This window comes from Corythoichthys intestinalis, chromosome 8 (genome assembly GCF_030265065.1).
Source record: "Corythoichthys intestinalis isolate RoL2023-P3 chromosome 8, ASM3026506v1, whole genome shotgun sequence".
In the NCBI taxonomy this organism is placed as follows: Eukaryota; Metazoa; Chordata; class Actinopteri; order Syngnathiformes; family Syngnathidae; genus Corythoichthys; species Corythoichthys intestinalis.
The window spans coordinates 14303932-14313252 of record NC_080402.1 but is presented as its reverse complement, the minus strand read 5'-3'; the positions used below and the strand labels follow the sequence as shown (position 1 = coordinate 14313252).

The 9321-nt window shown below is 41.9% G+C and overlaps 1 protein-coding gene across 1 annotated transcript in view; it reads left to right on the top strand.

Moving 5' to 3' along the window:
* Positions 1-3407: 3407 nt before the first annotated feature.
* The window catches only part of add3a (adducin 3 (gamma) a), a 191182-nt gene continuing 185268 nt past the window's right edge, over positions 3408-9321 (top strand). Inside the window, exon 1 of the mRNA XM_057844313.1 lies at positions 3408-3591. The gene's annotated coding sequence lies outside the window, so the exon portion shown is untranslated. The remainder of the gene's footprint in view (positions 3592-9321) is intronic.

Genomic DNA, 9321 nt, shown 5'->3' with positions numbered 1-9321 from the left:
GTCCCCGGCCTTCTCGGCTACGGCGCCGATGCGCCCGCCTGCGGCCTACTCGACGACGGTGCGCCGGTCTGCGGCCTACCCGACGACGCCCCGTCCGCCTCAGGCCTACTTGACGGCATCCCATCCGGCCTTGGTTTTCTCGACGACGTTGCGCCTGCTCTTGGCGTTCCTAATGACGTTAATCCTATGCCTGCGTCTCTGGCCGCTGCTGACGTCGCTCCAGCACCTGCACCTCTGGAAGTCTCCGAGGTTGCCCCGCTGCCGGTGTAGGTTCCCTATCCTCTTCCCCTCACTATCTACTCGCTCTCGCTATATAAGCTATATAATTGGCCGAGGAAATGCTGTCCCGTGAAATGCCTGTTGAAAAATGTTCCCGTTGTTACTTCTTACGTTCGCTTAAAAGTGCCCATTTAAAAAGGAAAAACGATGGATGATACTCCACGCAGAGTGTATTATTAACAAATGTTAAAGTTGTATAAACATATAGCGAGAATAAGGAACGTCACTGACAAGCGCAGGCCCCCGCGAGTGGATAGTGAGGGGATAGGATAGTACACCTACACCGGCGCCGCAGGATGCCGCCGCCACTGACCTCGCTTCGGCGCCTCTGGGAGTCTCCGAGGTCAGTCCTCTGCTAGCGCCGCTAGCCACCGCCGCTAACCTCGCTGCTGTGCCGGCGCCTCCAGAAGTCTCAGAGGTCGCATCTTTGCCAGTACCTCCGAACGCCGCCCCCGACGTCTCTCCTTGTCCACCGCTTTTGGACAACGATGACGTCGTTTCGACTCCGGTTTCGGCGTTTCCCTCGCTCCTGCTAAGACCGGTCGGCTTTGCGCATTTCGCCAGTTGCCCTTGTCCCTGGCCACAACCGGTCTGCTGCCTCAACTGGGCGGTGCTGCTCGTCGCACATCTTGACCTCTTGCTCAACCGCTGCTGAGCATCGTGTACCGCCTCTCTCGGCGTCCGCTTCTCCGGCCACGCCTGGGCGGTGCTGCACATCGCGCTCCTCGTCCCGGACGTCCTCCTGATCGTCGCTCTCGGTCGTCCAACGTCTGGCATCCCGGTCGTCCTCCTGATCGTCGCTCTCGGTCGTCGCGCCTGACGTTCCGTACGTCCCCCCGACCGTTCTGCTCGGACGTCATGCATTTGGCATCCTGGACGGCCGCCTGACCGTCTGTTCAGTCGTCTTCCACAGATGCCCCGGCTGCGCGACCCGGCCGTTCCGTTCTGTTGATTCGGGTTGCGCCTGGCGTCGTTTGTGGGTGAATTCTGGGGGGACCTGTGTGGTGACCCTTTATTAAATGACATACAGTGGGGAGAACAAGTATTTGATACACTGCCAATGCATTGGTAGTGAATCAAATACTTGTTCTCCCCACTTTAATTCACCCACGGAACTTGTTTGTATATTTGGCCGAGCGCGTTTCTGGCTTCGTCACAGTCACGTGACAGACACTTAAGAGCCGTGTGCGTTCCGGCTGAGTTCAGAGTTCCTAGCGAGCAGTGTTGTCAGTAACGCGTTACTGTAATCTGATTACTTTCTTCAGTAACGAGTAATCTAACACGTTCATTTTTCCAAGCCAGTAATCCGATTAAAGTTAGTTTCCCTAGTGCCTGTGCGTTACTATTTTGTTTTTGCCTCATAATGTATGTAGACTGAAGAATACTGTAGTCATGTACGAAGAGCATTTCTCATCGGGGGAAAAAAAAAACGGGTCACGTGTATTACGATGATGTTTGAGGCTGTCTGCCACGGCGGTCGACAACATAGCCTCGCTGCCTCGTCAGAATGCTAACAGTGAAAGGCAGGTTATATACCGCAAATGGATGTCTTTGCTCACTGGAAATACAGCCATTACTTCACATTTCTGTCCAGTTAAGATGACAAAAATATTTCCGTGCGTTGCAAACTTTACGCTGGCTGAAAGACTGTCGGCCGCTAAAAACTACATCCAATTCAACAAGGAAGCACTTGGAATTACAGGACAACGCGACAAAACTCGAAAAAGCCTACAGGTGACGAGACAGCCAGCACTTCTACAGTTTGTAACCAGCCTTTATGCACATTTTATTGTCAGTGGAGTTTTACTTTTGTGGGGCTGGGGGCAAAGCATGTTGATGACTGAAACAAAAGTCAAAAGTTTGGACACACCTAAACATTTTTACGTTTTATATATTTTCCCTACCATTGTAAATCCTCTCTGAATACATCAAAACTATGAACGAACATGTGAAATGGCAAAAAAAAGTGAAATACCTGAAAACAGGTTTTATATTCTACATTCTTCAAAGTGTCCACTTTTGAGGTGTCGCCAAACTTTTGGCCAATACTGTATATATACATATACAGTATATATAAAACTGTTCAAGCTCAGTTGTTGTAGGTTGCGTTTCAAAGCTTAGGTTTACAGAAATTCTAAATACCCATCTTGCCTCCACAGGTGTAGTTTTGGCTTAGCAAAGCAAAAGCTAGTGTCTTAGGTGCAAGTCACATGATCTGCTCGAAAAATGATTTTGACCCATTATGAAATACGTTGTAGGATTGTTGTTCATTTCAATAATTTTTGTTGTTTGTTTTATTGCTTTACAACTTTTATAGACAATATTTTAACAGCTAAGTCTTTATTTTAAAGGGGAAGTTCAGAATTTTTGACATTAGGCTTTATCTTGGAGTTAGCGGGGGTTTATTTAGTCGGTGGAGTTGATTTGAACAAATTCCGTGCAGTTTGTCAGTTATTTGTTAGTTTCAGGGTTCCGGGGTGGCTAAGCTAGCGCGAGTCAATGGTGATTGAAATCAACTCCATCGACTAATTAAATCCCCGCTAACTCAAAGATTAAGCCTTATGTGAAAAATTCAATTACATGCGATGACATTTTTTGTTGTCATTTTTATGTTGAGGCAGCAAAAGGAGAAAAATTGGTAAAAAGTAAAAAACTGACTTTTAAAGTAACTTAGTTACTTTGATAATAAAGTAATCGGTAAAGTAACTAGATTACTTTTTTGAGGTGTAATCAGTAATTAAATTACTTTTTTAAGTAATCTGTGACAACACTGCTAGCGAGCCACTAGAGACACATGAGCGGCCGAGCACGGCAACAAGACTCCATCCAACGTCTTACCGCTACATACAAAATGTGTTTTTCCTTTAAAAATGTACTGGGGGAGGCTTGTAATCAGGGGCGCCCAATCGTCCAGAAATTACGGTAAGTACATTTTTCTCAAAAAGTTACTCAAGTAAATGCAACGCGTTACTACCCACCTCTTCCCACATTGCACCACAACAGCCCAGTGCATTCACTCCATGCTAGCTGCCTACTTGACAGCAACATATTAACTCTTTGCTCAGTATAACTGTGAAGCAAAATTTGTCTGCTTTGGCGGAGGACAGAAGAGCTCTGAAAGGGAGAGAGGGAGATGGGAGGAGCATGAAAGAAGGAGAGCACTCGTGTAGTTAGACGCGTGCTATAGCAAGAGACTGAGCACTAGCAGCAGTGCTGGCACCGGACTTACTGCAGTGCAGGTGGATCACATCCTCTTGCCCCAAGAGGAAGAATCGGAGACACTGAGTAACAAATTGGCTGTTTTACTAACAGGTTTGTTGCACTTCCTTCCTTGCAACCGTAGCTGATAGTAGCCTTCTTTGTGAACTGTGTGACAGAATGAATTAACGCAGTGTTCTCCACTAACAGAGCTGTTATCTCATTGCCCTCCATTCTTATTGACTTTGCAGTTGTGATGTTTCCCAGAGCTGCCAGTGCCAGGGAACTAAAAGATGCATGCATGTTTAGATAACCATTTTTCTTGTTGTTGCTGTTATGCATTAAATCATGAGATCAGGGAACTCAAAAAGTAAATTGTGTGGACATTGGATTCTGTTTGGTTAAACTGTCCAGCAAGCTAAATGAAATAGCAGAGGCCCTTCATCCCTCTTTTAACAAGACCCCCTTTTTTTTTTTTAACTACAGAGAAGAATAGAATGGGGAAGATGTGAATAGGCCTGAGATGGCTTTCTGTGTGCACAAGAGAGGTGCCGCCCTCTCAAGTGTCAGCATGCTTAGCCAGTGGATGCTGAGAGTGTGTGGTAGGGGGTAGTTACATGTGTTCATAGTTTGCAGATGGGGGGCAGGGCTTTCACGACCTGGTCCCATTGATAAGAGATGAACTATTACCTGTGCTCCCCCTTTATAAGTGTGGGAAAAGTTCAGGAGTTTTTATATTGCTTCCCTCATGCACACTGAGATCCTGACATCTTTGATCCGCTACTTAAGCCCAAACTGGTTCAAGCACCAGAACATTTTGAAAGGGACAGGAAGATTTTTGGTTAGCTGATACATTCTTCAGTTTTGGAAAGTGTTTTGCAAACGCTGCAGATGTTGGTAGAGCACCATAAATAAATTTGAGTAGTGTGACACGGGTAATAACAACAGGTGTTTTTGTCAATGTCTTTCTGTGTCTGTAATATATTGAGTTAGTAGTGAGAAGGCTTCTTTGTCCTATTTCTAGCTGTTGACGTGTGTTCATCTGATAATCCTTTACAGACTCACACAAAAAGAAATGGCCTTTTTTTTTTTCCTGCGGTCAAATTTTTAAAAAGTTCGGTTTGATGTTGACAAGATACTATGGAAAATTGTCTTTATAAAAGCTTTAATATAAATTCGGACTTTCCACCTATCAAGTGTGACGTTTACTTGACTAAGTATTTACTGTAGTTAAACTAATGGTACCTCCACACTTTTCCCCCTGGTTTGGTGGTGGTTTTATTTCAGTTTGATAACATACAGTGGGGCAAATAAGTATTTAGTCAACCACTAACTGTGCAAGTTCTCCCACTTGAAAATATTAGAGAGGCCTGTAATTGTCAACATTGGTAAACCTCAACCATGAGAGATGGAATGTGTAAAAAAACAAAACAAAACAGAAAATCACATTTTTTTAAAAAAAGAATTTATTTGCAAATCATGGTGTAAAATAAGTATTTGGTCAGTACCAAAAGTTCATCTCAATACTTTGTTATGTACCCTTTGTTGGCAATAACGGAGGCCAAACATTTTCTGTAACTCTTCACAATCTTTTCACACACTGTTGCTGGTATTTTGCCCACTTCTTCCATGCAGATCCCCTCTAGAGCAGTGATGTTTTGGGGCTGCCGTTGGGCAACACGAACTTTCAACTCCCTCCACAGATTTGGTTGAGATCTGGAGACTGGCTAGGCCAGTCCAGGACCCTGAAATGCTTCTTACGAAGCCACTCCTTTGTTGCCCTGGCTGTGTGTTTGGGATCATTGTCATGCTGAAAGACCCAGCCACGTCTCATCTTCAATGCCCTTGATGATGGAAGGAGATTTTCACTCAAAATCTCTCGATACATGGCCCCATTCATTCTTTCCTTTACACAGATCAGTCGTCCTGGTCCCTTTGCAGAAAAACAGCCCCAAAGCATGATGTTTCCACCCCCATGCTTCACAGTGGGTATGGTGTTCTTCGGATGCAATTCAGTATTCTTTCTCCTCCAAACACGAGAACCTGTGTTTCTACCAAAAAGTTCTATTTTGGTTTCATCGGACCATAACACATTCTCCCAGTCCTCTTCTGGATCATCCGAATGCGAACCGCAGACGGGCCTGGACGTGTACTGGCTTCAGCAGGTGGACACGTCTGGCAGTGCAGGATTTGAGTCCCTGGTGGTGCATTGTGTTACTGACAGTAGCCTTTGTTACTGTGGTCCCAGCTCTCTGTAGGTCATTCACTAGGTCCCCCTGTGTGGTTCTGGGATTTTTGCTCACCGTTCTTGTTATCATTTTGACGCCTTGGGGTGAGATCTTGCATGGAGCCCCAGATCGAGTGAGATTATCAGTGGATTTGTATGTCTTCCATTTTCTAATAATTGCTCCCACAGTTGATTTCTTTACACCAAGCGTTTTACCTATTGCAGATTCAGTCTTCCCAGCCTGGTGCAAGTCTGCAATTTTGTCTCTGGTGTCCTTCGACAACTCTTTGGTCTTGGCCATTGTGGGGTTTGGAGTGTTCCTGACTTGTGGACATGTGTCTTTCATACCGATAATGAGTTAAAACAGGAGCCATTAATACAAGTAACGAGTGGAGCCTCGTTAGACGTTGTTAGAAGAAGTTAGACCTCTTTGACAGCCAGAAATCTTGCTTGTTTGTTGGTGACCAAATACTTATTTTCCACTCTAATTTGGAAATAAATTCTTTAAAAATCAAACAATGTGATTTTCTGTTTTTTTTCCACATTCTGTCTCTCATGGTTGAGGTTTACCCATGTTGACAATTACAGGCCTCTCTAATCTTTTCAAGAAGGAGAACTTGCACAATTGGTGGTTGACTAAATACTTATTTGCCCCAGTGTATCCATTGCATGCACGCTGCAAACACACCAGATACTCATACTAAACGCAGTGTATATGCCATTTCCTTGCAATAGAATATAATTAATTTGCCTTTTTGTTGGATAGTATTCACGTTCACCTAGTGCTGCAACGAATAATTGATTAACTCGAGTCAAGAAGCTTCGAATCAAATTTTGCTGCTTCGAGAATTCATTTAATTAGAGTGACCTTGCAATTGCTTGTTTTGAAAGTGTTGCATTTCGTTTTATTGATGTGGGGGGTACACTGCCCTCTAGTGGCAACAGTGGCTATGCCATCACTCGTCGAACATGACTGAATCCAGCTGCTCCCTGTTAAGAGCAACATAAGGTATGTTTTTGTTTGAGCTAATATGTTTATGCATTCATTATTTTGTTTCAAAATATATTTAGCATTTTTTTGTGGGAATATGTATTTGAACCATTTCATAAGAGCGTTGTTTAAAAAAAAAAAAAAAAAAAAAAAAAGCATTTTATAGCATTTATGCTAGCCGACCTTTGCTAATCAAATTTTCTTTCGTTGTACTTAGATCCTAATTTACCGTAAATTTTGGACAATAAGGCGCACCTGACTATAAGCTGCCACCCACCAAATTTGACACAAAAACGGCATTTGTTCATCGCTGTTTTATGGGGTATTTACACCAAAAGATATTAACCGGTAACACTTTGGCAGCGGCATCATAAGATCAAATGAACCACCAATTGACCGCAAAGCTTCATTGCTTCAAGAAGCTTTATTTGGCTATCACTGCTCCCTTGGGGGAGACAGTCAACCTCTGTTGCCACCTGCTTTCAACATTGTTGTCATTCAACATCCCTCCTAGCATGCATTGCAGCGCTACAGATGTAGATAACAATCAAATTTTATGTTCTGTGCTAATTATTTCTTCAGTTACTGTTCCAGTTATTTCATTAATTGCTGTCTATAGTATTTGGTAACACTTGATTTGACAGTAGTGCCATTAGACTGTCACAGCGTTAATGAATGATTATGACAGATGTCATTTTGTGTCAATCAGCAAATTATCTCTCTTTTGAATGGATGTAAAAGCTGGACATGAATAAATAATACATAATTTGCCAGATGACACTTAATGAGATCTTGCATAAGCATTCATTAATGCCCATGATAGTGTCATAATTATGATGGTCTTATGGAAGTGTTATGACACCGCTGTCAAATAAAGTGTTACCTATCAACCCAAATAAATCAACAAATAAGCTGCACTGGACTATAAGCTGCAGGATTCAAAACGAGGGGAAAAAAGTAGTCGCTTATAGTCCAAAAATTAAGTTTTTTATTTATTATTTTTATTTTATCGTTTGCGACTAAGCTCAGTTATTTTAAATTATTTTTAAATGAATTTATTGCTCATGTGAAACAAAAGTTCAATTGTGCTTTGATTGAAAAAACACTCAGGATTTTCTATTTGTATTCACATTTAATGCTCTTTTGAAAGTGTAATTCTAGCAAGCCAAATTAAATATTGTTGCAAGCATAAACACTTGTTTGTGTAACATATCCTAAATTTTATTCTGCAACGCATTAAATGTTTATAATTCGATTATTCGAACTAAGTGATAGATTAATCGACCTACATAATTGATAGCTTCAGCCCTACTTTCACCCCAACAATTTTTTTTACAAGTAGCTCAAACTCAGTTCCAATATCCTCTTCTAGATAAAATTTAAATTACATTAATAGAAAACAACAGTTCATGATTGTGCTGTGTATTTCCGAAGCAGATTTGAAATATTTAATAAGAATTGAAATTGTGGAGAAAAAAAAAAAAAACATCTCTCTTTAAAATGATTTTTGTTGTTGTTTTTCAAGCCATTTCTTAAAAGTACAGCACATAAATAGGCCTACCACCTTATTTGCAGGGATTTTTTTTTTTTACAAATCTCACTACAGTGCATTTTGTCTGGCAGCCAACTGTTACTGTCAACAGGATTGGGGAGGGACCTAAGAGATTAAGGGTCCAAGTTGAGGCTTGCGCTGCAGTCGATTTTAAGATGAGAACCATTTTAAACTGGTGCATAATGTTGGCACTAATTGATGTTCCTGAACTTTCTGACCTCATTCCTGCTTGCACCTACATGTCATAAAACATTATTAATCATTTACTCGAACTGACTGGATAACATTTTCTGTTTATCTGGTAATATTGCAACCAGTGTTGCCACAATTATCGTGAAAAAGTAACTATTACTAAGAATTACTTGATTAAAACTAAAAAGGTGACAAAATGACAAATGATGAAATGATGATATATGGTGATACTTTGCATCCCAAAAGGGTATCGATATGCTCATGCCAAAAATTAGGAGTGGGAACCTCTTGGTACCTCACGATACGATACGATTTGCGATACATAGCTCACGATAATGATAATCTGACGATATGGCGATAGAACGATTATCGATACATTGGTCAGGAAATTATTCTATGATATTCTACAAACGACTAAAAAACAGAAAAACAAGCTTCTGCTGTGAATTGCAATTACTTTATCACTAGTAGACGTCCAATCCATTGAACGTCTATGGATGTCGGTGGCAGCCAATGCGAGGCAGTGAGGTAATTTTGTGCCATTTAAAGTCATATACCTGTTGATTTTCATTTACTTCCTGTTGAATGTGGGGTATTTTATGGGTCACTTCCTGTTTGTTACATAACAGGAAGTGACCTGGGAATCACCCAAATAAATGTGCAGTGACTCAAACTCAACAGGAAATGACCTGTAAATGCCATAAAATGAACAGCAAGTGACCTGTCAATGCCCTGAAAATCGGACAGAATGACTGTGAATGCTCTGGTTTCGAATGAACGAACTTTTCTAGTCTAAATGGTTTGGGCGTCGAGCACTGTCAATGCAGCCTTAGAGTTAACTAAGACACTATTATGGTGGAAGATTTTGGTTGCAACTTGTTG